The sequence below is a fragment of the Girardinichthys multiradiatus genome, chromosome 2 (assembly GCF_021462225.1).
Source record: "Girardinichthys multiradiatus isolate DD_20200921_A chromosome 2, DD_fGirMul_XY1, whole genome shotgun sequence".
Classification (NCBI taxonomy): Eukaryota; Metazoa; Chordata; class Actinopteri; order Cyprinodontiformes; family Goodeidae; genus Girardinichthys; species Girardinichthys multiradiatus.
The window spans coordinates 12,045,586-12,072,449 of record NC_061795.1 but is presented as its reverse complement, the minus strand read 5'-3'; the positions used below and the strand labels follow the sequence as shown (position 1 = coordinate 12,072,449).

At 46.8% G+C, this 26,864-nt stretch overlaps 1 pseudogene; it reads right to left on the bottom strand.

Annotated features, from left to right (window-relative positions):
* Nucleotides 1-7,933: 7,933 nt before the first annotated feature.
* On the bottom strand, nucleotides 7,934-9,279 carry LOC124859410 (annotated as a pseudogene).
* Between the last annotated feature and the right edge of the window lie 17,585 nt (nucleotides 9,280-26,864).

The following is a 26,864-nucleotide window of genomic DNA, read 5'->3' as shown; positions in this document are numbered from 1 at the left end:
GGCGTGATCGGGAGGAATGGCCTCCCCGATCTGAATCCGAGTGGTGTTTTGTTATTGGACTTCTGTGCTAGTCATGGATTGTCCATAACGAACACCATGTTCAAACATAAGGGTGTCCATCAGTGCACTTGGCACCAGGACACCCTAGGCAGGAGGTCGATGATCGACTTTGTTGTCGTATCATCAGACCTTCTGATCATCACCTGGTGGTGAGTTGGATCCGCTGGAGGAGGAGAAAGCCAGACAGACTTGGCAGGCCCAAGCGCATAGTGAGGGTCTGCTGGGAACGCCTGGCGGAGCCCTCGGCCAGGGATGTATTCAACTCCCACCTCCGGGAGAGCTTCGACCAGATCCCGGGGGATGTTGCAGACATAGAGTCCGAGTGGACCATGTTCTCCGCATCTATTGTCGATGCTGCTGCCCATAGCTGCAGCCGTAAGGTCTGCGGTGCCTGTCGTGGCGGCAATCCCAGAACCCGGGGGTGGACACCGGCAGTAAGGGATGCTGTTAAGCTGAAGAAGGAGTCCTATCGGCTGTGGTTGGCTTGTGGGACTCCTGAGGCGGCTGACGGGTACCATGAGGCCAAGCGTGCTGTGGCCCGGGCTGTGGCAGAGGCAAAAACTCGGGCCTGGGAAGAGTTCGGTGAGGCCATGGAGAAGGACTACCGGTTGGCCTCGAAGCGATTCTGGCAAACCGTCCGGCGCCTCAGGAGGGGGAAGCAGTGCTTTGCCAACACTGTTTATAGTGGGGGCGGGAGACTGCTGACCTCGACTGAGGACATTATCGGGCGGTGGGAGGAGTACTTCGAGGATCTCCTCAATCCTGCCATCATGCATTCTGTGGTGGAAACAGAGGCTGGGGACTCGGGGTTGGACTCTTTCATCACCCAGGCTGAAGTCACCGAGGTGGTTAAAAAGCTCCGCGGTGGCAAGGCTTCGGGGGTGGATGAGATCTGCCCTGAGTACCTCAAGTCTCTGGATGTTGTAGGGCTGTCATGGTTGACACGCCTCTTCAACATTGCGTGGCGTTCGGGGACATTGCCTCTGGACTGGCAGACCGGGGTGGTGGTCCCCCTTTATAAGAAGGAGGACCGGAGGGTGTGTTCCAACTACAGGGGGAAAACACTCCTCAGCCTCCCTGGTAAGGCCTATGCCAGGGTATTGGAGAGGAGAGTCCGACCGATAGTCGAACCTCGGCTTCAGGAGGAACAGTGTGGTTTTCGTCCCAGCCGTGGAACACTGGACCAGCTCTATACCCTCTACAGGGTGCTCGAGGGTTCATGGGAGTTTGCCCAACCGGTTCACATGTGTTTTGTGGACCTGGAGAAGGCATTCGACTGGGTCCCTCATGATGCCCTGTGGGGGGTGCTCCAGGAGTATGGAATCGGGGGCCCTTTATTAGGGGCCATCCGGTCCCTGTACGAGCGGAGCAGGAGTTTGGTCCGCATTGCCGGCACTAAGTCGGACCGGTTCCCAGTGCATGTTGGACTCCGGCAGGGCTGCCCTTTGTCGCCGGTCCTGTTCATAACTTTTATGGACAGGATTTCTAGACGCAGCCAAGGGCCGGAGGGGGTCTGGTTTGGGGACCAGTGGATTTCGTCTCTTCTTTTTGCGGATGACGTGGTCTTGCTGGCCCCCTCTAGCCAAGACCTACAGCATGCGCTGTGGCAGTTCGCAGCCGAGTGTGAAGCGGCTGGGATGAGGATCAGCTCCTCCAAGTCCGAGGCCATGGTACTCGACCGGAAAAGGGTGGCTTGTCCTCTTCAGGTTGGAGGGGAGTTCCTGCCTCAAGTGGAGGAGTTTAAGTATCTTGGGGTCTTGTTCATGAGTGAGGGAAGAATGGAGCGGGAGATCGACAGACGGATCGGTGCGGCTGCCACAGTAATGGGGGCGCTGTGCCGGTCCATTGTGGTGAAGAGAGAGCTGAGCCGAAAAGCAAAGCTCTCAATTTACTGGTCGGTCTACGTTCCTACCCTCACCTATGGCCATGAACTTTGGGTCATGACCGAAAGAACGAGATCACGGATACAAGCGGCTGAAATGAGCTTCCTCCGTAGGGTGGCCGGGCACTCCCTTAGAGATAGGGTGAGGAGCTCGGCCATCCGGGAGGGGCTCGGAGTAGAGCCGCTGCTCCTCCACATTGAGAGGAGCCAGTTGAGGTGGCTCGGGCATCTATACCGGATGCCTCCTGGACGCCTTCCTCGGGAGGTGTTCCAGGCACGTCCCACTGGGAGGAGGCCCAGGGGACGGCCCAGGACACGCTGGAGGGACTATATCTCTCGGCTGGCCTGGGAACGCCTTGGGCTCCCCCTGGAGGAGCTGGAGAAGGTGTCTGGGCGTCTCTGCTGAGTCTGCTGCCCCCGCGACCCGGTCCTGGATAAGCGGAAGACGACGAACAAACAAACTTGAAATAAGCTCAGCTCTTAAATTCACTAAGCCTGCACAAATCCTGAGCAATTTGTCAATTTTAGGCACCAAGTTAATTGGCACCGTTTGAGACAGAATCTTGTACACCTTTTGACGCCTTATTGCTCGTTCAACGTGAATTCGGGCGTGTGCAATGCGGCGTGTTCGTGTGACTTTCTCGTTGGTCAGCTGGCATCCTTTGCGTGTGAATGCTGGAATGATAAGATTCACACCACGCTCCTCCAGCAAGTCCCTAACTGTGAAACCACGGTCACCCATTACCTCATCTCCAGCACGTAAGTAGTCCAGAAACCCTGAGTTCTGTGTATGTACCTGTCACTGCATTTGCCACCATAAGCATCTGAAATAAACATGATAAGCCCAGAGGGAGAAACAGCCACTAAATATTTTACTGTGTTGTTGGCATAGTAGTGACTGTATGATTCACTTCTGGAGTCCAGATTTTTTGCGTTCTGCAAAACTGTCTCTGTGCAGTCAATTACACAGGTTGTGTTAGCGAAGTGCTTCCTAAAAGCTTTTGGCAATGTTGCTTTGATAGTTTCACGGGGCAACCAGATAACGAGGTCCTTGGTGTGCTCAGACATTATGTCTATCCAGATTCCAATAGTTTTACTGACCTGACCCTGTGACAGTTTAAACCGCCGTGCTAAATCTGCCATGACAAAGTTTTGTCTTAGCTTCATCAAAGTAATTAGAATTTGGTCCACAACAGGCACTGATGAGGAAGCTGGAGCAAATGGCTGAAGGCAAGACACAAGTGTGAGAAACTCAATGAGTGGAATCCCTGTATATAGGAGAGAGTCCTCATCAGTCTGCAAAACACTTTCTGAAACAGAGTTAGGCAATGCTGGGGATGGTGCACTCATTACACATGAGATTGTGGGTCCCTGAGAGTAGCTGTGGTCCTCCATCCCAGGGCATGACCATTGTGTTTGGGCATCACAGGATGGCTTCAGTGTTGTACACAGCTCCTCACTCTTGTCAAGCTGATCTGATGATAAAAATACAGCAAAAGATATTGAAGATGTGTCAAATTAGGGTTTTCCCTATTATCTCTCATATATATATATATACAGGTCCTTCTCAAAATATTAGCATATTGTGATAAAGTTCATTATTTTCCATAATGTCATGATGAAAATTTAACATTCATATATTTTAGATTCATTGCACATTAACTGAAATATTTCAGGTCTTTTATTGTCTTAATACAGATGATTTTGACATACAGCTCATGAAAATTCCTATCTCACAAAATTAGCATATTTCATCCGACCAATAAAAGAAAAGTGTTTTTAATACAAAAAACGTCAACCTTCAAATAATCATGTACAGTTATGCACTCAATACTTGGTCGGGAATCCTTTTGCAGAAATGACTGCTTCAATGCGGCGTGGCATGAAGGCAATCAGCCTGTGGCACTGCTGAGGTCTTATGGAGGCCCAGGATGCTTTGATGGCGGCCTTTAGCTCATCCAGAGTGTTGGGTCGTGAGTCTCTCAACGTTCTCTTCACAATATCCCACAGATTCTCTATGGGGTTCAGGTCAGGAGAGTTGGCAGGCCAATTGAGCACAGTGATACCATGGTCAGTAAACCATTTACCAGTGGTTTTGGCACTGTGAGCAGGTGCCAGGTCGTGCTGAAAAATGAAATCTTCATCTCCATAAAGCTTTTCAGCAGATGGAAGCATGAAGTGCTCCAAAATCTCCTGATAGCTAGCTGCATTGACCCTGCCCTTAATAAAACACAGTGGACCAACACCAGCAGCTGACACAGCACCCCAGACCATCACTGACTGTGGGTACTTGACACTGGACTTCTGGCATTTTGGCATTTCCTTCTCCCCAGTCTTCCTCCAGACTCTGGCACCATGATTTCCGAATGACATGCAGAATTTGCTTTCATCCGAAAAAAGTACTTTGGACCACTGAGCAACAGTCCAGTGCTGCTTCTCTGTAGCCCAGGTCAGGCGCTTCTGCCGCTGTTTCTGGTGCAAAAGTGGCTTGACCAGGGGAATGCGGCACCTGTAGCCCCTTTCCTGCACATGCCTGTGCACGGTGGCTCTGGATGTTTCTACTCCTGACTCAGTCCACTGCTTCCGCAGGTCCCCCAAGGTCTGGAATCGGCCCTTCTCCACAATCTTCCTCAGGGTCCGGTCACCTCTTCTTGTTGTGCAGCGTTTTCTGCCACACTTTTTCCTTCCCACAGACTTCCCACTGAGGTGCCTTGATACAGCACTCTGGGAACAGCCTATTCGTTCAGAAATTTCTTTCTGTGTCTTACCCTCTTGCTTGAGGGTGTCAATAGTGGCCTTCTGGAGAGCAGTCAGGTCGGCAGTCTTACCCATGATTGGGGTTTTGGGTGATGAACCAGGCTGGGAGTTTTAAAGGCCTCAGGAATCTTTTGCAGGTGTTTAGAGTTAACTCGTTGATTCAGATGATTAGGTTCATAGCTCATTTAGAGACCCTTTTAATGATATGTTAATTTTGTGAGATAGGAATTTTGGGTTTTCATGAGCTGTATGCCAAAATCATCCGTATTAAGACAATAAAAGACCAGAAATATTTCAGTTAGTGTGCAATGAATCTAAAATATATGAATGTTAAATTTTCATCATGACATTATGGAAAATAATGAACTTTATCACAATATGCTAATATTTTGAGATGGACCTGTATACATATATACACACACACATTTTAGTTACTGCATTTATGCCTAACCCTGACATACATCTAGTAAACATACCAGAAAATGTCCTAAATAGATAACAAGTACACACATACACATGCACCTATATACACATTTACACAGCAAATAGTCATATTAAACGACATCATTGCTGGTAAAATGCTACAATCCGTCTCCTTACACAGGAAATCATACCTGATCTCATGCCGCTACTGTCAATCCTTCTAAGGATCCGGCGTCTCTTCTCCGGTGGTCTGTCGTAGCCCAGCCACAAACTAGGATGCGGGTTTTCCTCCATTGGCTTTTTGTCCACAAAATGAAACGAGCATACATACAGCGTTTTGGGTGGTCTCTTCAAATTCAGATTTTTCAGCCACATTCTTTTTTTCCCCTCATCGGTGGGTATACGATGAAAACTGTACCGCTTTTCACAAGAACACTGACTTTTAGTATTAGGTGCATGTTCAACGCACTGTTGTTGAAACCACAAATTAAGCTTGGTCTGGTTATTAGTACAGCCACAAACAGCGCAACACGTACCAGAGCTCCGCAAAGACATTTTAGAAAACAAAACTTTTGCTTGATATCCTCTAGAAAACGCAACTGTAACTTTTGAACTATAAGCAGATTAGCAACGAACCACAAGCAAGAGCAGTAAGACTAGCTTAAAACTACTTCCGGTGTTCCGCCAGAAGTTCTACCCATAATCGTTACTACATAGGCCCTCCCAGGAGTAAGGTGGATAAGGGAAGATAAGCCAAAAATGCTAATGTTAGCTTAAATGTTAACATTAGCATGTTGGGTAAGGTAAGGTAAGTTCATTTATATAGCGCTTTTCAGCAATGAGACATTCAAAGCGCTGTACATACAATTACAGTACAATCACAAAGCAAATAAACACAGATACAGAAAAACAAATCAAATGATAAAATCAAACAACAGAGGTAATTTAAAAAAGTAAAATAAAATAAAATAAAGAGAATAGAATGATGGACAAGAAAATGAAAGGAAAATTGGACTGAAAACGCAACTAATCATGCCTAAATGGCACAGTCAAAGGCCACTCTAAACAAATAAGTTTTTAATCTTGATTTAAAGCAACTTAGGGTTTCGGCGCTTTTACAGTTTTCTGGAAGTTTATTCCAGATTAGTGGAGCATAAGAACTAAAAGCTGCTTCTCCATGTTTAGTTCTGGTTTTGGGTGTGCAGAGTAGATTTGAGCCAGAAAACCAGAGGTCTGGGTGGTTGATACACTGACAACAAGTCTGTAATGTATTTTGGTGCTAAGCCATTCAGTGATTTATAGACTAACAGAAGTATTTTAAAGTCTATTCTCTGAGCTACAGGCAGCCAGTGTAGGGACTTTAGAACCGGGGTGATGTGCTCCACTTTCTTAGTTCTAGTGAGGACGCGGGCAGCAGCGTTCTGGATCAACTGCAGCTGTCTGATCAACTTTTTAGGCAGACCTGTAAAGACACCGTTGCAGTAATCAATTCTACTAAAGATGAACGCATGAATTAGTTTTTCAAGGTCCTGCTGAGACATTAGTCCTTTAATCCTGGAGATGTTCTTTAGGTGATAGAAGGCCGACCTAGTTACTACCTTTATGTGCCTCTGAAGATTCAGGTGTGAGTCCATCACTACACCCATGTTTCGAGCCTGACTAGTGGTTTCTAGCTGTATTAACTGAAGCTCTGTGCTAACTTTTAAACGCTCCTCCTTTGGTCCAAAGATTATTACTCCAGTTTTGTTTTGATTCAGCTGAAGAAAATTTAGGCCCATCCATGCATTGATTTCTTCTAAGCATTTACCCAGCACTTGAATAGGTTCATGGTCACCTGGTGACATCGTAATGTATAGCTGTGTGTCGTCTACATAATTATGATAACTTTGTTGTTGTTTATTAAAATCTGAGTTAGGGGGAGCATGTAGATATTGAATAGGAGGGGTCCTAAGATGGACCCTTGGGGAACGCCACATGTGATTTTTGTGCTCTCTGATGTGAAGTTACCTACTGACACAAAAACGTTCCTGTCCTTCAAGTAAGATTTAAACCAGTTGAGTGCTGTACCAGACAGGCCGACCCAGTTTTCCAGGCGCTCTAATAAAATGGAGTGATCAACAGTGTCGAATGCTGCACTAAGGTCCAATAATACCAGCACTGTGGTTCTTCCACAGTCTGTATTTATACGGATGTCATTGAACACCTTGACAAGAGCAGTCTCTGTACTGTGGTGAGCACGGAAGCCTGACTGGAAGACATCGAAGCTGTTAGTCGTTGTTAGGAAGTCGTTTAGCTGCTGAAACACAGCTTTTTCAATAATCTTACTGATGAAGGGGAGGTTTGATATAGGCCTGTAGTTCTGTGGTAGCAGCTTGTCCAAATTGTTTTTGCTTCAGAGGAGTGAAGACATGAATAAATAAAAGACACAGCTTTATTTATTCACGCAAACACACACACACACACACACACACACACACACACACACACACACACACACAGACAAAACTATAGAAAAGTATGTACAATGTTTCTAACAGCAGTTAGTTACGGTTACGGTTAAGAACCAATTGAAAACGGAGCCCCTACTTGAACATCACAGTCAGAGCCAAAACAACTGTGAGGAAAATGTAACAAGAACACACAGTTGCTGTTTTCAAGGGATGAAAAGGCCCAGGTGCAGGCCCACCTGTACGAAATGTAGTAAGTTCTTAAAAAAAAAAAAGAAAGCTTAGTTTTTTTGGTTTCTCGTTTGTTTGCTTGTTTTGTTTAGTCTCTGTGTAAAGTCCACAAAGTCCCAACATCAACTGTTGGTCAACTCGACAGTTGACTGGGAGACCCAGACTCTGCGGACACAGAATAAGAAATCTGTCCTTGTTTGTTGGTCAGTGGAGTCGTTTTCTGGCTCCATCCGCTGCTGCAACTGCTGCTGATGATGATCGCGAGCGTTCTCCTGGCGGTTTGGTTGAACTTCACACCCAGGAAGGCATAGACGATGGGGTACAGGCAGCAGTGGAAGCAGGCCAGCGCTTCGGTGACGGAGATCCACTTCTCCACCGCCTGCTGTAGCTCGCAGCTAGAGGACACAGAGCTTTCCTTCTCTTCAGCACCTGGTAGGTACCTCGGGAGAGACTGGAGATGATGATGATACAGTAGCAGACGAAAATGACCAGTCCGGGTAGGACGAAGCCGACCACGATGTACTGGAAGCGGAAAACCGTCGTCCACGTCAGACCACTTTCCACCAGGTGGATGCACTGACAGATTGCGCTATAACCCTCACTCTCCACGGTGTCCTCCGCTAAGAAGTAGCCGGAGCAGCTTGCGTTCTGTACATCCTGGACTCAGGCAAACACCAGGTTAGGTATGGTCAAGATGGCAGCACACGACATAGATCACTCTGCTCGCCAGCAGCTTTCTCATGGCCCGGCTATCGGTGGCACAGACAATTGCCAAGTACTTGTCCAAGCTGATGAAAGCCAGGATCAGGACACTGCTGTACAGGTTCATGGTGTAGATCATATGGAGCGACATGCAGAGGAAGCCTCATCTCGACAGCGTCCACTGCCCAAAAGGGCAGCATGAGGACAAACAAGAGGTTGATGACGGAGAGATGGAGCCGGTACTTCTCCATCGTAGTTTTGACCTTCTTCATCTTCTTCTTCTTCTGGTAGCTGTTGAGGAATAATAATTTCACCACTAATAACAAACAGCCTCAACCTCACCCAGTCCGGATGTCGTGAGAAAGAACAGAGAAGAGCAGGAAATTAAGATTAACAAAAGTTTAATTTGATATATAAGTCTAATAATTTCCAATGCATAATTGAATACAAAAGAATAATACAAAGAAGAAAGATTACCTAGGCCTTAGGGAGCTGCGTGAAGCTGACACCCCACCCACTTAAAAAATTCCAGTAAATAGACAGAATGGTTAGTGCTTTGTTTGTGCAGGTTTGTGCCGTTGAAATTTTCGTTTGTGCTGTTATGGTTTCTGAGATATTAAAGATTATTTTTTACGTCATCCAGAGGTCACCATCCCCCCATTTTACTCCGAATTGAACCGGCGTGGGCTCAGTTTTTAGTGCTTCATTTGTGCAGGTGTGTGCCGTTAAAATTTTCGTTTGTGCTGTTTTAGTTTCTGAGATATTATAAGGTTTAATTTCGGCCAATGACGTCACCATCCCCCCATTTTACTCCGAATTGAACCGGAGTGGGCTCATTTTTTAGTGCTTCGTTTGTGCAGGTTTGTGCCGTTAAAATTTTTGTTTGTGCTGTTTTAATTTCTGAGATATTAAAGAATATTTTTTTAGGTCATCCAGAGGTCACCATCCCCCCATTTTGCTCCAAATTGAACCGGAGTGGTCTACCTTTTTAATGCTGTTTGTGCCGCTTTTATATACAAGCTATATAATTTTCTTTCAGGAGATCACTGACGACTTAAATCAATGACGTCTATGGCCTGCGCTGAACATCATCACCACAAAGCAAGCAGTTATTAATTTTGTGTTTTTCTTTCCTCATGCAAGTTAAATTGTGTTTTTATCCGATGTTGTAAAATGTATGCCTTGTTATATTGTTTTGCAATTTATTCCTTAATAAAGATTATGAAACTTTTTTGGTCTCAAAGAAATTTGCTTTAAATATGTCTACTAAGTCACCAATACATTTAGCTTTCTACACAGTAATTCAATATTATCCTCTCACAAATGGGGAAAAAACCACCAGCTGCAGCCTACACATTTCCTTGCCCAAAACCTGACTTGGTCTGCCACTGCTATGATGTAATGTTTATAATTTCATTAACTGTTCTGTTATAACAGTATTTTTTAAAGGTGGTTTTAATAATCTAATTCAGCTCATGTACGCTCGACAAAAGCGGAAGTGCGAGTAGGTAATTGGCTCAAAGTTCATAACCAAGTAATTAACTTTTTGTTTAAATAAAATTACAAAATGCGTCAAGCATTAATTTCTCATTTCTGACATTAAATGTAAGAATTTTTAAAAGAGCATTGAGCGCTTGGCAACTTTGATATACGAAGTTCCCACGTAATGTCATAGGGATTGGCTCCACCCACGTATTGACCCCCACCACTGACCTTGTTTTGGCGGTAATTAAAACTTCCCGTTCAAAATTTTCCACTTACCAGTATCTTTTAAAAACCTCAATTAGTGTGTTTTTATGATAAATGTAGGCTACATCCTTAGAATTTTTACTACACTTGTACAAGGTAAGTACACTAATAATGTTTAGGTTTTAGATAAAACACTGTTGCTACTGCAATCCAGCCCCCGATTAGCAGAGAGGGATTCATGGTTGCATGCCTTGCATATATATATATATATTTCTGTAAACCCGCAATTGAATTACATTTTAAGTCCAGACTTTTAAAAAATGTTGAAACAAAGATTCTGCAAGACTTCACCTTGCAGCTATTCCATTCATTTTCAGTCATCGATGTTTAGGCACATCAGTAGACTCCACAGAACTAAGACATATTTTTAAAGTTGAACAGGTACTTCAATTGAAAATTCACAAGACAAGTAGTAGTGAAAAATTCAACATTTAATATAAAATAAAAACATACTATAATTACAACACAGCATAAATGGCATACAGATTTGAGAGAACAATTTAAACTGAGTTTTTGAGTTGTGATAGAATGCTGAAATATCTATGTTTTGTGGCTTTGGGAGATTATATAGGCCAGAATAATATTTTGATTAATGCTAATCAAAGCCTTTTCATTCTTCAACTAGATGCCTCGACAGCCATCAATAGACAAGGATTCCCTTATTGCAGTTCTCTGCAGTTCAAAAGAGGCATATCATGCCGAACAGCCCGCATTTACTGCTTACAGCTGCTGGCAAACATCCTGTCATGAGGTTGACCCTTCTTCTAGCCTGAAGCCTGCTGTGACCTCTCTCCCTGTGGTCCCAGGTTCACAATACATGATATATTTCAGTTGTATGCATACACGTGCAAACACATATTATGAAACTAAATTATTGTAATTCTCAACAATTCCCCCTTTTGACCTCTGCAAAAGAGGTCAACATGATTAGTACTCTGCAAAGGAATAAAGGAAAGAAATGAATTACAGTTGGGCCACTAATTCCCAACCGTCAGCAACAACATTTTGCATCATATTATATGAAGGTGGCGGATGAGTTAGTGCCACTTTTTCAATAGTTGACGTTATAAGTCTTACTGTAAGAGAGCAAATACATGGCACACAAAAACATCCACACGTGACTAGAATACCCAAAAATACAGACAATGAAATCAGCAATGAGATTATTACATTCTTCCACTTACCCAAACCAGCAGTTATGGCAAACAAATGATAATGTGACGCTGAGCGGAGTTTTGGGGAATGGCCCACCAGAAAGTAAAGCTCAGTTACTGTGAGCCATAAAACATCCCCCACCGCTGGGGATGTCCGAGCACACAAAGGGTTGTAAACCTTTTGGCGGCAACTAATAAAAGATGAAGTGTCGAAGACAAAGAAAATGGTTGATTTTCACAATGAAGTTATTATAGCAGTCCAATTTTGACAGCGCAGCTGCACCAAGTGTTACACAGTAAAAACACAACTTGAGAAGCGTGGCGGCTTCAGAGTCCAACAGCAATCAAGTTTCAAATACAATGGCCTGCACATAAAATTCAGAACACATTAGACTATAAGTGGCGATTCTAAATCGCACTAAAACTTCATTTTAACTCCGTGGTTTTTTGGTTACGTGTTAAACCCACGTCTTCAATCGGTAAAGTAGAAAACTTACAAGCCTTCTTATTCCTGTAAGCTTAATTCGCTTAGTTTTCTCGTTGGCCAACGAGGAGAATGAATGAAAATCCACGTGGGACTTCTTCTCCAGAATGCTGCTTCAGATGCCGGTAACCGTGTGTAGGTCCCAAGCTGAAAAGTAATGGTGGGCCATCTCATACTCTTTTATATAGTTGACTGTGGCATCAGAGCTGCGACGCCCCATCCTGTCAGCCGCAGTGGCCGCTGGGATTTGTAGTAGCGGACTGTCCTGGGATACAAAATGGCCAAAAACGCCGGAAGGCCTGGTGGCATCCAGCAACGTCCAAATGCTCCAATATTCAGCAAAACATGGTCCAACATTCACCCCTAGGTTCAAAGGTTGAGATGAATCGCAGTCTTTGAAGCTACTGGGACTATTCCGGCCTTAGCTGAACAATCAGTGATCCGTGGCAAAGCAAAAAAAAAAAAAATGTCTGTGTTCCTCAAAAGCCTATGACTGGGCAGGATAGAGGTTAGCCTGGGCAGGGCTAAACTCTGACTCATTCATACCTTTCTATGTTGTTCAATGAGAAAATGCAAGACAATATATTCACATCATCATTACATTCTTTTGGTCATCAGCTTTGGTAACCTTGAGACAAAGTGAAACAACAAATAAAAGATACAGTACATATATATGTATAAATAAAAAAACAAAATCATGGTTCATAGCTTATTCGTCCAACTTCCATTAGGCACTGGAACCTGCCTATGTCATTGGCAAAGGTGGTGCTATGAACCGTGGGGGAATGAATGTGAGGGAATCAATCTTGACCTGTAGACGCTTAACCTGCCTGTATGCAGTGTGTGCCATTACTGCCATCACGACCCACCCGATTACAAGGAGAACTACAGTAACGGTCATAGTGTGGGTTTCTGTCCATTTTGTTTGCCTGGGGAACTGAGGGAGAGGTGTGAAGCTCTCCCTCAGTGAGGCTGAACTTAATTTGTTTGGTACCTTCCACTACAAGTTGTTCTTCAATGCTAGCATCAATGCTGAAATTATATCCTTTGAAGGCATCCATAATTTCAATTTCTGTATCATATCGATCAAGATTAAAGTGATGAAGGATTATGTCTCCGAGATGGAGGAGTGCACCTTGGGGTACGGAGACGAACATTGTTTAGTTGGGTAATTTTATTCGGGTAACCGTGTCGTGCTGATTGTAAGATAGCAAGGCTTCTGTCTCTTGTGTGCTTACAAGCCATCGATTACCCACACGATTGACCTTGGTTTCTATTCCTATGTCCTTTAGAGTCCCTTTAGCCTGACAATTTGGTTCAGGAGATCCCTCCCTTAAACCACACATGTAATCGGTGACGTCTCTAATAAAAGGATTACTTGGGCACACCCAATGGAGATCCTTGGGTTTGGTGCACAGGTCTAAATTGGGAATTAAATAAAGTTTTGGGTCAGCACCATGGTAAGCTAAGAGTGATGGGGTTTTCAGGTGTACGTGTGTATTCTCCTTCCAAAACCCGACATTTAACACTGTTTTAAGCCTGTATACATTTGCCCTTTCGATGATAAGGAGATTGAGCATGAATCCTATCTCTAAGTTATCTGGATTGACAAAAATTGGAATTGTGCTGCCTAAGCTGTAAGCTAGATGTGTTTGTGGAGGTTGCAAGGTGTCTGTTGTGGTGGACTTTAGGATTTTCTCTACTAAATCCAGTGGAACAAACCTTTCTCCAACTCCAGGCGGGACAGGTTAAATCGACGAGTCCTCAGTTCTTTGGTCTCACCCGTCGCCAATGGCGACGTTTCAGCTGACAGACCACTAGCCACTAGGTCTCTGATGGTGTGGAGGTTAGGGTCTTGGCCCTGCATGGTTGCCAAGTCCGTATCACTGGGTTTCCGCCCAAGGTGGAGAGACTCCCCAGAGCTTTGGGGGTCTTCACACCTCTCCTTCGTCTGTCGCCGAGTAACGGTACAGACAGCATGGGTCTGAGAGGGAGGAAGCCATTCTTTTTGGAAACCCCATGGAGTTCCACCTTCAGCTCCCAATCGGGCTAGTCTGCTTTATCGTTTCCATCCTTGTCTGGGCCCAACGTCCGGGAGTGACCCTTCCACCTTTTTCCAGTACACTACCATACCCTGTTTTGTGGTGAGATGGTCACATGCCAGGAAGAGTTCTGAATGTTTCTTCATTCCATTCTCTTTCCACACCGGGAGGTGGGAGATGAAACTCTGCCGTGCATAGTTGGAGTCGGAGCAGATCACCAGTTGTTTAATGTCCAGGGCTGTAGCCTGCTGGAGGGTGATGAGTACTGCTGCGATCTGTGCATACTGACTTGTTTTCGGCCCCAGTTGGTAGTGGTTTTGTTCGGTGGCGTGGTGTCCCACCCAGATGATGCCCACACCAGCTTGTGGTCGACCTTCATGAAGGAAGGCGCACCCGCTCTAGGAAGCCCTTCGCACACGTTTTCATCGAAGTAGAGGTGACTCTAAAAAAACTGGGAGGTAGCAGGTGTGTCAATGGTGGTCGGTACGGTGTCGCATTCACAGTGCTGGCATTCTGCTAACACCTGCCCCAACACCATTTTATTATTTTGACCGTACCTCACCTCAACATTATAGCCCTGGAGTGCCATAATCCATGTTGCGATGCGACTGTTGGACACTCTTCCTTCTCTCAACAGTTCGCTGTTCGAGAAGGTGACCGGTTGATGGCACGTTTCAATAATCACTTTCTGCCCCCCAATGTAACTGCTGAAATGTTCACCTGCCCAGACTGTAGAAAGCAGAGCCCTCTCATAGTCTGAGAACCTGACCTCTATGTCACTCAAAGGTCGGCTTGCGTATGCGACAACTCGCATGTCCTGGTCATAGTTCTGCTTCAACGTGGCACTTAGACACTTGGAAGACAAACTCGCTTCCAGGTAGAACTCCTTGTCCTTATCTGGGTAGGCCATACAAGGAGCAGAACCAAGCTTCTGCTTCAAGAGCTGGAAAGCATGCTCTTGGGGTTCTCCCCAAGAGAAAGGCGTGTCTTTGCGCAGGAGTTCTGTGAGGGATCTGGCCATCTCCGCATAGTTTTCAATAAACTGGCGGGAGTAGTTACAAACCCCCAAGAAACTTCAAAGTTTGGACACGTTCATTGGAGCCTTTATGTCTTGGATGGCCCGGATCCTGCTGGGCCCACGGTTAAACCAACGTACTCCGCTTTTGTCCGGCACCATTGCAAGTGCTAGCTTAGCCCCCGCTTTGCCAAGCTGGTCCAGGACCTGCCGGAGTTCGGCTAGATGTTCCTCAAACGTCCTGCTCCTCATAAGCATGTCATCAACGTAAATGAGGTTTCCCTGGGCTGTGGCATCAGACAAGGCCTTTTGAAGGAAAATGTTAAATTTGGCCGGAGAGTTTGAGTACCCAAAGGAGCACCTGTTCCAGGTATAGTGGTGGTTCCCGAAGGAAAACGCCAATTTGTACTGGTTGGCCGGGTCTATCTTCATTATCCAGAAGCTGTTCGCCACGTCCACTGTGGAGAAAAAGCAAGCATCTCTCACCTTAGCCAGCTCCTGGTCCAGGTGAATCATGGGCCAGTGTGAGAGGGGTACCTGCTTGTTCAGTGAATGGTATTTGATTGTCAGGTGCCATTTCCCGGTCGGTTTTAACACCGGCCAAATTGGAGAGATGTACATGGAGTTGCATTCACGTATTATCTGTTTCTCCAACAGCTTGTCGAGGATTTCCTGGATCGACTCGTAAGTGGCCAGAGGGATCTTATATTGGCGCACAAACATAGGGGGTGCGTTTGGGTTCGTTGGAATATGAACCGTGTGGAGGTCGGTGACCTCACAGTCATGGGAGTCCTTCGAGAGGACTGATTGATATTCATAAAACAGCTTCTTAAGCACTGTTCTTTCCACTTCGGTGCTTAGCGCATCGGCTTTCTCCAACTGCTCGCTGACCTCGGTTTCAAAACCGGGGTAGGGCTCGCTTGCTGAGTCCCGGGTCCGTGGTTCTCCTTGAGCTGGTTGGCCTGGTGTGTTGCAAGTGCGTACACCACCAGGTTGCCTTCAGCTCCCAAGGTAGCACCACAGGTGGATTTGATTGTTAAAACCTCATGCCTCTCAATTGTGATGATGTCCGACGGAAACGTGAACGCAACATCTGGAGAGTCCTGTCTACCGGACATAAATAAGGGCATGTCTCCAATCAAGGGGATGGTTAGCTCGAAGTCATGAAAGGAGCTGTCTATGAGCATCCCCAGGGTTTTTTTTGTGGTTACCTGGATTGGTACTTAGGTTGGATTCGCCATCAAAAGATGGTTGTTCAGCTCAAGCATGGGAATGCCATAGAATACCAGGTTCAGTTCCCGGAAGTAGGGAAGAAGTTGAAAGAAAACGCGGGTGCTCTGAAGCTTCAGTCCCTTTTTGACTATCAGGTGGATCGGTACCCCTGCTGTTTGCTGCGGTATTAGTGAATCGTTCTCACTAAAGGCCTGGCAGGCCCAAGGGATAGTTTGTCCTGACAGCATGACCTCAGGGGTTCCAAAGAAGAGGCTTGAGGGAGCGTTGGCTCGGGCCCAAACAACCTGGTTGAAGGTGTCTAACTGGGCGCCCAGCAAAACCAGCAGTTCTGACCCGACGAAAATCGGAGGGTGCAGGTGCGGAGCAATACTGAAAGTATGGGAGACCTGTCTCTTGCCAACTTGCACATTGAAGGTGCAGACTCTGGTTGCCTTCAGAAAGCGGCGTGGCCAGTCTGCTGAAAGTAGGCTGTGGCTGGGTTGTGCCTCAATTAGGTGTGGGTTTTCCCGGGACAGATGACCATATACCTCCCTGCTGATTGCAGACTTCTCCAACCAAAGTGCTAAGATCAATTCAGGTGCGAAGGTGGTTTCCAGGTGCACACCTTCCACTATTTTGGGGTTGTAAGGTTTCAACCCTGCACTTTTCAGAGTGAAAAGAAATGAGTCATGACTGCGTAGGGCCGTTCCCTGGGTGGTCGGGTGCATTTGTGCACCACGGGTGCCCGAGACTGGTTCTGTTGAAGGCGTGAGCTTCGCTAGAGGTTCTTGGGGTCCCTCTAAGCTGGAAACTTGGTTGATAGCAAAAGGTGTTGTTGAGGTATAATAATTCCACCAGATATCATAATACAAGGTTCAAGGAAGGGCCCCTCCTTGAACCGCCACCTTAACGCGGTGGAGGGATTTGAGTGCTCGAATGATCCTAGAGGCTATGTTGTCTGGGGCTTAAATGCCCCTGGTAGGGTCTCCCATGGCAAACAGGCTCTAGGTGACAGGTCAGACAAAGAATGGTTTGAGAATCCCTCATGATGACTACAGAATCGAGGCACGCGACGTCGCCCGGTATGGCGGAGCCGGGGTCCCACCCTGGAGCCAGGCCTGGGGTCGGGACTCGTCGGAGAGCGCCTGGTGGCCGGGTTGCTCCTCGCGGGACCTGGCCGGGCCAAGCCCGAGCGAGAGATGCGAGACCATCCCCCAGTGGGCCCACCACCTGCAGGGGGAACCGTGAGGGACCGGTGCAAAGAGGATTGGGCGGCGGACGAAGGTGGAGACCTCGGCGGCCCAATCTCCAGATGCTTAGGCTGGCTCTAGGGACGTGGAATGTCACCTCGCTGGGGGGAAAGGAGCCTGAGCTGGTGCGGGAGATATAGACTAGAAATAGTCGGGCTCGCCTCCACGCACAGCGTGGGCTCTGGAACCCATCTCCTTGAGAGGGGCTGAACTCTCTTCTACTCTGGAGTGGTCCGCAGAGAGAGGCGGCGGGCTGGTGTGGGTTTGCTTGTTGCCCCCCAGCTCAGCCGTCTCGTATTGGGGTTTACCCCAGTGGATGAGAGGGTCGCATCTCTGCGCCTTCGGGTTGGGGAGAGGTCTCTGACTATCATTTCGGCCTACGGGCCGAGTGGTATTGCGGAGTACCCGGCCTTCTTGGCATCCCTGTCGGGGGTGCTGGATTGTGCCCCACCTGGGGACTCCATTATTCTGCTAGGGGACTTCAACGCCCACGTGGGAAACGACAGTGACACCTGGAGAGGCGTGATTGGGAGGAATGGCCTCCCCGATCTGAATCCAAACGGTGTTTTGTTATTGGACTTCTGTGCTAGTCACAGATTGTCTATAATGAACACCATGTTCAAACATAAGGGTATCCATCAGTGCACTTGGCACCAGGATACCCTAGGCAGGAGGTCAATGATCGACTTTGTTGTCGTATCATAAGACCTTCGGCCGCATGTTTTGGACACTCGGGTGAAGGGGCTGAGCTGTCCACTGATCACCACCTGGTGGTGAGTTGGATCCGCTGTAGGAGGAGAAAGACGGACATATTTGGCAGGCCCAAGCGCATAGTGAGGGTCTGCTGGGAACGTCTGGCAGAGCCCTCGGCCAGGGATGTATTCAACTCTCCCCTCCAGGAGAGCTTTGACCAGATTCCGAGGCATTTTGGAGACATAGAGTCCGAATGGACCATGTTCTCCACATCTATTGTCGATGCTGCTGCCCATAGCCTGTCGCGGCAGCAATCCCCAAACCCGGTGGTGGACACCAGCAGTAAGGGACGCTGTCAAGCTGAAGGAGTCCTATCGGCTGTGGTTGGCTTGTGGGACTCCTGAGGCGGCTGACGGGTACCGTGGGGCCAACCGTGCCGCGGCCCGGGCGGAGGCAGAGGCAAAACTTGGACCCGGGAGGAGTTCGGTGAGGCCATGGAGAAGGACTACCGGTTGGCCCCGAAGCAATACTGGCAAACCGTCCGGCGCCTCAGGAGCAGGAAGCAGTGCTTCACCAACACTGTTTACAGTGGGGGTGGGGAGCTGCTGACCTCGACTGGGGACATCATCGGCCGGTGGAAGGAGTACTTCGAGGATCTCCTCAATCCTGCCATCATGCATTCCGTGGTGGAAACAGAGGCTGGGGACTCGGGGTTGGACTCTTTCATCACCCAGGCTGAAGTCACCGAGGTGGTTAAAAAGCTCCGCAGTGGCAAGGCTTCGGGGTTGGATGAGATCCGCCCTGAGTACCTCAAGTCTTTGGATGTTGTGGGGCTGTCATGGTTGACACGCCTCTTCAACATTGCGTGGCGGACGGGGACAGTGCCTTTGGATTGGCAGACTGGGGTGGTGGTCCCCATTCATAAGGAGGGTGACCGGAGGGTGTGTTCCAACTACAGGGGGATCACACTCCTCAGCCTCCCTGGTAAGGCCTACGCCAGGGTATTGGAGAGGAGAGTGCGGCCGATAGTTGAACCCCGGCTTCAGGAGGAGCAGTGTGGTTTTCGTCCCGGCCGTGGGACACTGGACCAGCTCCATACCCTCTACAGGGTACTCGAGGGTTCATGGGAGTTTGCCCAACCAGTCCACATGTGTTTTGTGGACCTAGAGAAAGCATTCGACTGTGTCCCTCGTGATGCCCTGTGGGGGGTGCTCCAGGAGTATGGAATCGGTGGCTCTTTACTAGGGGCCATCCGGTCTCTGTACAAGCAGAGCAGGAGTTTGGCTCGCACTAAGTCGGACCTGTTCCCGGTGCATGTTGGACTCCGGCAGGGCTGCCCTTTGTCCTGTTCATAACTTTTATGGACAGGATTTGTAGGCGCAGCCAAGGGCCGGAGGGGCTCTGGTTTGGGTACCAGAGGATTTCGTCTCTTCTTTTTGCAGATGACGTGGTCCTGCTGGCCCCATCTAGCCAAGACCTACAGCATGCACTGGGGCAGTTCACAGCTGAGTGTGAAGCGGATGGGATGAAGAACTTTGGGTCATGACCGAAAGAACGAGATCCCGGATACAAGCAGCTGAAATGAGCTTCCTCCGTAGGGTGGCCGGGCACTCCCTTAGAGATAGGGTGAGGAGCTCGGCCATCCGGGAGGGGCTCGGAGTAGAGCCGCTGCTTCTCCACATCGATAGGAGCCAGTTGAGGTGGCTTGGGCATCTATACCGGATGCCTCCTGGACGCCTTCCTCGGGAGGTGTTCCAGGCACGTCCCACCGGGAGGAAGCCCAGTGGACGGCCCAGGACACGCTGGAGGGACTATGTCTCTCGGCTTGCCTGGGAACGCCTTGGGCTCCCCCCGGAGGAGCTGGAAGAGGTGTCTGGGGAGAGGGACGTCTGGGCGTCTCTGCTAAGTCTGCTGCCCCCGCGACCCGGTCTTGGATAAAGCGGAAGACGACGAGTACGAGTACGAGTACGAGTACGATCATAATCCAGCCTCAACACCCCAGTCCGGATGTCGTGAGAAAGAACAGATGAAGAGCAGGAAATTAAGATTAACACAAGTTTAATTTGGTAAATGATAAGTCCAATATTTCCCAATGCATATTGAATACAAAAAAATGATGCAAATAAAGATTACCTAAGGGTCCTTAGGGAGAGCTCGGGTGTCAGCAAAGCAAGGCTGTCTTAACCGAGTGGTCTGTCTTACAATCAGTGTCAAAGCATTTTATACCCTTACTTCAAAGCTTGAGGTTTGTTTATGAAGCCACAGGTCACTTAATAGAGTTTTCTATGTTCCCGTGTCCCCACTATAAATTAGTTTCTCCTATGGGAGTACTTTATTGCCTATATTATGACTAACCGCCGGCATTTACTGCTCACAGCTGCTGGGAACATCCTAAACATCCTGACCTGGGATTAACCCTTTCTCCAACCTGAAGCCTTCTGTGACCTCTGACTTCTCCCTCTCAGACTCACAATACATGTTATATCTCAGTTTTATGGTTATACTTGCGAACTGAACTAATAGCATGAAAGTACATGACTTTAATTCTCAACAGTGGGTTACTGCCTGCACCCAGGGGTTTTGGCACTTCCACCTGGGCCCAGAGTTGGCCCTGGTGGCAATCAATGAGCGGGGCCAACCTGTCCAGCAGGTCCTGGCCGACAAGGAGGCAAGGAGGCAAGGAGGCTCTGTGTCCAATGTGCAAATGTAAATGGGGTGGACCAAAGTCATGTTTTGAAATGAAACATCCAACCACACCCGACTGGTTATGTATGAGTGGTCTTGGGTGTAGCTGGTGATGCTTACATCACAACCCTCAACTTGAAACCAAGAGCGAGCATAGCTCTACTCACCTCCTCAAACAGGGTTGAACACATCAGGCTAATTTCTGATCCTGTATCCAGGAGTGCGTTCACCTTAACGCACCCCCCTATAATGGTCGGACAGTATAGGCGACCGGCATGTGTGTTGTGGGTTAGTTCACCCAAGAATTTTCGGATGGTAGTCCGGGGTGTTTCCCCTGACGAGGTCTCAAGGGGTTCTTGAGTTTTCTCAGGTTTGTCTACCCACCCGACCAGATAGACTCTGGTTGTCATGGAGACGGAGTCCACTCCTAGTCAGGCTGACAGGGACTTCGGATCTGGTTTACCTGGATGAGTGGTTTCCTGTTTTGAAGGTTGTGGTGGTGTGGTGGCCTGACGCACCGCTTCTGTTACCATCTTGCGTAAGGCCTCCTTCATCTCTTTCCCCATAATTCCTTCTGTGTGTCGGTCCCACCCTTTTCCATCAGTCTTACCTTTCGGCCTCGCCTGATGGTCAGGGCGTCTGCTGGACCTGGGATTATCCGGTTTACCAGACTTTGGTTGCCGTTCATTGCCAACCCCCCGGTCCTGCTGACCAAACCTACGATGTTCCTTGAACCTGTTCTTAACATGGATTCCTGCTGAAGGCATTTCCTGACCTTCTAATGCTAGGCTGGTTCTTTCAGTCTGGAACGGTAAAACCCTAGCCTCGCCCATGCCATCTGAGCATATTTCCGGATCTCCTGTATGCTCAGGGTCTTTGTTCTGCAATACACAGTAACATCGTATCGCACACTTTCATGAAGGTTGTGGAGGAACAGGGATTTAAAAGCATGTCCCTCCTCAATGTCGGGAGCATTGCGTCCTTGGAAGTAAGCAGCTCTCAAGTGCTGGTAATACTCCTTGGGTGCTTCGCTTTTCTTTTGCTGGATAGCGAAAGCACCAAGTGTGGCGGAGGCTTGGTCCGTGTACACAGAATATTCTTCCCTTAAAGCTTCGCAGAGGGTTGAATAACGGTCTTGGACTGCAGGGTGCAGGTTCTCCATGAAAACATGGACGCTCCTGGATGTTGTCTTCCAGATGAGCTTCAGTTTTTCCCGTGTTGATGGGCTGTACAAATCTAAAAGACAGCATTCAACTTCCCTAAGATAATCATCAATGTTTGATTCTGCATTATTATCCCTCTTATCTTTGGCCAGAGTATCAAGCTGGCGGGTGCGCAATCCACTCTCAGGGATTGGTGCTGGCCCATCTGAGTCATCATCTGAGAGTTCACTCCGGCTGCACTCAGGGTGTGTCAGTGCATCCCGCCTCATCCTCGGGGGAGGCAGTGGAGGCTGCTCAGAGTACATCGGTGGGCCCTGTTTTACACAAAAGGGGTAAAATATCTAACTAAACAAAATAAAACAGACAGCAGTGGGTGTGTATGGAATTAAGCCAGCAGTTATGGCAAACAAGTGACAATGTGACACCAAGCGGAGTTTTGGGGAACGGCCCACCAGAAAGTAAAGCTCAGTTTCTGTGAGCCATAAAGCATCCCCCACCGCTGGGGATGTCCGAGCACACAAAGGGTTGTAAACCTTTTGGTGGCAACTAATAAAACATGAAGTGTCGAAGACAAAGAAAATGGTTGATTTTCACCATTAATTTATTATAGCAGTCCAATTTTAACAGCGCAGCTGCACCAGGTGTCACACGGTAAAAACACAACTTGAGAAGCGCGGTGGCTTCAGAGCCCAACAGCAATCAAGTTTCAAAAACAATGGCCTGCACATACAATTCAGAATACATTAGACTATAAGTGGCAATTCTAAATCGCACTAAAACCTACTCTACCCTGCCCATGCTATTGGCAAAAGGGAAAATATGATCTGACCGTCAGCAGTCGACTGGAACAAAAACAAGGGTGGCAATCCGTTTCCTTGAAACTCCGTGGTTTTTTGGTTACGTGTTAAACCTAAGTCTTCGATCGGTGAAGTTGAAAACTTACAAGCCTTCTTATTCCTGTAAGCTTAATTCACTTAGTTTTCTCGTTGGCCAATGAGGAGAATGAATGAAAATCCACTTGGGACTTCTTCTCCAGAATGCTGGTTCAGATGCCGGTAACCGTGTGTAGGTCCCAAACTGAAAAGCAATGGTGGGCAATCTCATACTTTGTTATATAGTTGACTGTGGCATCAGAGCTGCGATTCCCCGTCCTATCAGCCACAGTGGCCGCTGGGATTTGTAGTAGCGGACTGTCCTGGGATACAAAATGGCTGAAAACGCCGGAAGGCCTGGTGGCATCCAGCAACGTGCAAATGGTCCAATATTCAGCAAAACATGGTCCAACATGGATTAAGGTGTTACAGTCTATTTGAATCTCAGGGGGTTCTACTTCACGTCCTTTGGCTATAGAAGAAACAAGATTAATTCTAACAATTCTAGTCTGATCTCGTGCTATCCATCCTAGCAAATTCACTCCTAAATACATATAAAATCCGGAACACATATTCCCACATCTAAGAGTAGGTGGCATTATTGTAATATTAGGGTTGTGGTAGAGGTTGCTCTGTATTACCCCAATGCTGAGTAATATTGGATTAATACCTCCAGTTGTCAATTTACCCTTCGCTTGCCCCCTAGCCAAAGTCACCAAATGCTGAAATGTTTCTGCATATGGACAGTATTCTTCCTTGTTTAGTGTCCCAAATGACAAAACCCTGTGCCGGCATGCCGATGTTTTCCATACCATCCACCGCACCTTTCTGATAAATACTCAGATACACATTATATTTAGTCCAGGTTAGCTCACTACCCTCACATTTAAGAACAGAACAGAGATCAAACTGAAACGTGGTGTCTGAGCTGAATACATAATCTAATTCAATACCAACATATCTTTTAATGCATGAATCTGATGTCTCAGTCATTATTCAGAGTAGATGACGATGGCTGCGGAAATTGGGACTGGAAGGGTGCTCACCACTCTGGAAAACATCACACAAGAATATGAGTATTACCACAAGTGTCATTATCAAACCTCCCCAACATTTCCATTTCCAACTAACATCCCAAAAATGCACCGCCATTTTAATTCTTTGTACCAGATGAATACCCAGGTGCTTATAATCTTCACAAACTTTGAAATTTACTCAAGAATGTCGATTAAATGTCATACATCAAATACATAAAACAGCGATAACATAAACAATGATCCAAATATTAATAAACAGAGAAACACCACATTCAATGATCACATAATCAGAATCAAGAATCAATCCCATATGTTCCTGATTCCCGGTCCTGAATTTATCTGGTGATTAGTTGAATGCAATGACTCCTTGTAGTGGATAATTCCTCTTCAACTCAGTGCAATCACCGGTGAGCCTCCTGACCCAGGGGATTGTTATTCCCCTTTTTCTTTCTCCAGTAGATTATTGTGCCCCTTTTAAGAAACATCTGGTGCCTTTAACCTTTTAGGCTCCTCTGCTGGTGCACACTGGCTCCAATGATACCAGGTTTCTCCTTTTCCTCTCAGATGAACCGCATGAGATGTTCTTTCCAGGAATTTGAATGTGCCTGTGAACCTGGGTTCCTCCCACTTCCACTTGATGATCTTGAGCCACACCCAGGTGTCTCCTGGTACCACAGACGGCCCTCTTGTTCCCTCAGCACCTCTGAAGATCTCTGCTACTAGGGTCTGCAACTCATTAAAGAAAGTGTTAGAAGATAATTGTGCAAATTCACCTGTTTGTTCTGATATCTGCTGTGCTGGTCCCTGGAAAACTCTCCCAGTCTGTAGTTCATGCGGCGTGTAACCTGTGGACTGATTAACAGACATCCTGACAGACATTAAAGCCACTGGCAATGCATCCACCCAATTTTAATTTAGTCTGTGTGCAGATTTTAGCCAATTTTGTTTTCAATGTTTGGTTCATTCTTTCAATCTTGCCTTGTGAATGAGGATGATATACGGTACCGAAAGCATGTTTTAGTCCCAACATTTATTCCACCTGTTGTAGATCTTTGTTCCTGAAATAATTTCCATTATAAGATCTTATCTTTTCGGGGAATGTAATAATTAATTAAACATATTACCAAAGAGTATCTCTTTCCAATGTTGAGCATATTTTTTAAACTTACCTCGAGATGAATGCACAGTAAGTTTTGGATTTAATTGTCCACAGATGGAGCAGTTCTTGATCTTGATCTTCTTTCTCACCATATCTTTTAAATATGGGTGCCACCATTGTTCCAGATTGATAAGCATCTGCGAAATACCTACATGTGATGTTCCATGTGCCTCTTCCAAAATGTGTTCTCTCATGTTTGGTGACATCACAACTTTACCATCAGGGCCTCTCCGAAGGCCATCTTCTTCTTTTGCTCCTTTTCTCTTCCACACAGTAAGTTCCTCAGGGGAGACCCCCTTTTGATGTTGTTTGATTTTTTCTAAGTTTAGATGTTGAAAGGTCTCAGCTTCAACACTTACTAAATTGAAGCTGCATGCATAACCTGCTACATTTTTAAGCAACAATAAGGCTTCAGCCAAAAATCTCCTTTCATACCCTGCTCTTTTTCCAAAAGTCCCAGTGGTGCTGTCAAACCAGTGTAATTAGGGACATCATTTCTGCTATAGGCAGTCAAACCTAAAAATATCAACAAGTTTTTCACCGTTCGTGGTTTAGAATGACGCAAAATGGCAGATTTGTGTGCAGGAGAAATATGGGTTCCTGTTGCTGAAATAACTCTTCCTAAAATTAATCCGTATTCTTACAATCTATATTTCGTTTTTACTCACTTTGAAACCTCTTTCTGCAAGATGTAAAAGAATAAATTTAGTAGCCTCAAGACACGCGGTTGCTGTTCGGGCTGTAATCAGTAAACCACGCCAGCCGGCAACACACAGTCCTGGAGCTGCTGTTTGTGAACCTGATTTGAGAACCTGACCCGGGGATAAGACAAAATCTTGATGCAATCTGAAGTATCTTAGTTGCTGATTCTTATAAGTGAATGAAAAGACATCCCTGCAGTGCTCAGCTAGCGGGAGGCAGAAGAAAGTGTTAGCAAGATCTATCCATGTGAACCAACACTGTGAGGGGTCCAATGATGCCAATGCAACATGTGGATTTGGAACATTTAGTGTTGGTGTTTTCAGAGCTGTTAATGGGTCTTAAATCGTGAGCCATTCTGTATTTACCAGTACCTTTCTTCTCTACCGGCAGAATGGGCATGTTCCAAGCGGAGTGGCAGGGTTTTAACATGCCTGCTTTTAACAGTCTTTCAATGGTGTCAGCAATTCCCGCCTCTGCAGCAGGAGAGTGTGGGTACTGGTTCCTAATACCAATCTGTTTGATTTCTGTTATAAAACAATGTCACACGTGGCAGAGCAGGTGTTGACTCTGGTACACTTTGCTCTCAATAATTAAGAATATCTTTAAATGTACATACATACACAATTAACTTTACAATGGAATGGAATGTGAGATCAAGCCAAGTATGCATGGTGTTATGCTGGAATTCAAGTGTGTCAAGTGTTCAACAGACAAAGATTCTCTGTGGCGGCGGCTTTTAGCAGAAATGCTCTGTAGCAAATGACAGTGGTGTCATCTGCAAACTTCAGGAGTTTCACAGATGTATCTGCTGAGGTGCAATCCTTTGTGAAGAGAGAGAAGAGGAGTGGGGAGAGATTATCAGGTCCTGAGGCCTTCTTTGTTTTCAGTCCCTGAAAGATCCTATCTATATCTTTCTATGAGATCCTGAGTGCAGACAGAGGGTCTGAAGGTAAGGGGGTGGTTGGTGTATGGCAAGAATTTGGGTCTGAATGGAATGTGGAGGAGTTGGGTTGAGGTGCGAACTGCTGCTTTTCATACCCGCGGTAGAAGTCATTCAACTGATTTGCCAGGTGAGGATGTTGCTCAGGGTAGGGGGAAGGTCTCCGGGAGACAGTCGGGTTTTTCAAACTATTCCAAACAGCAGA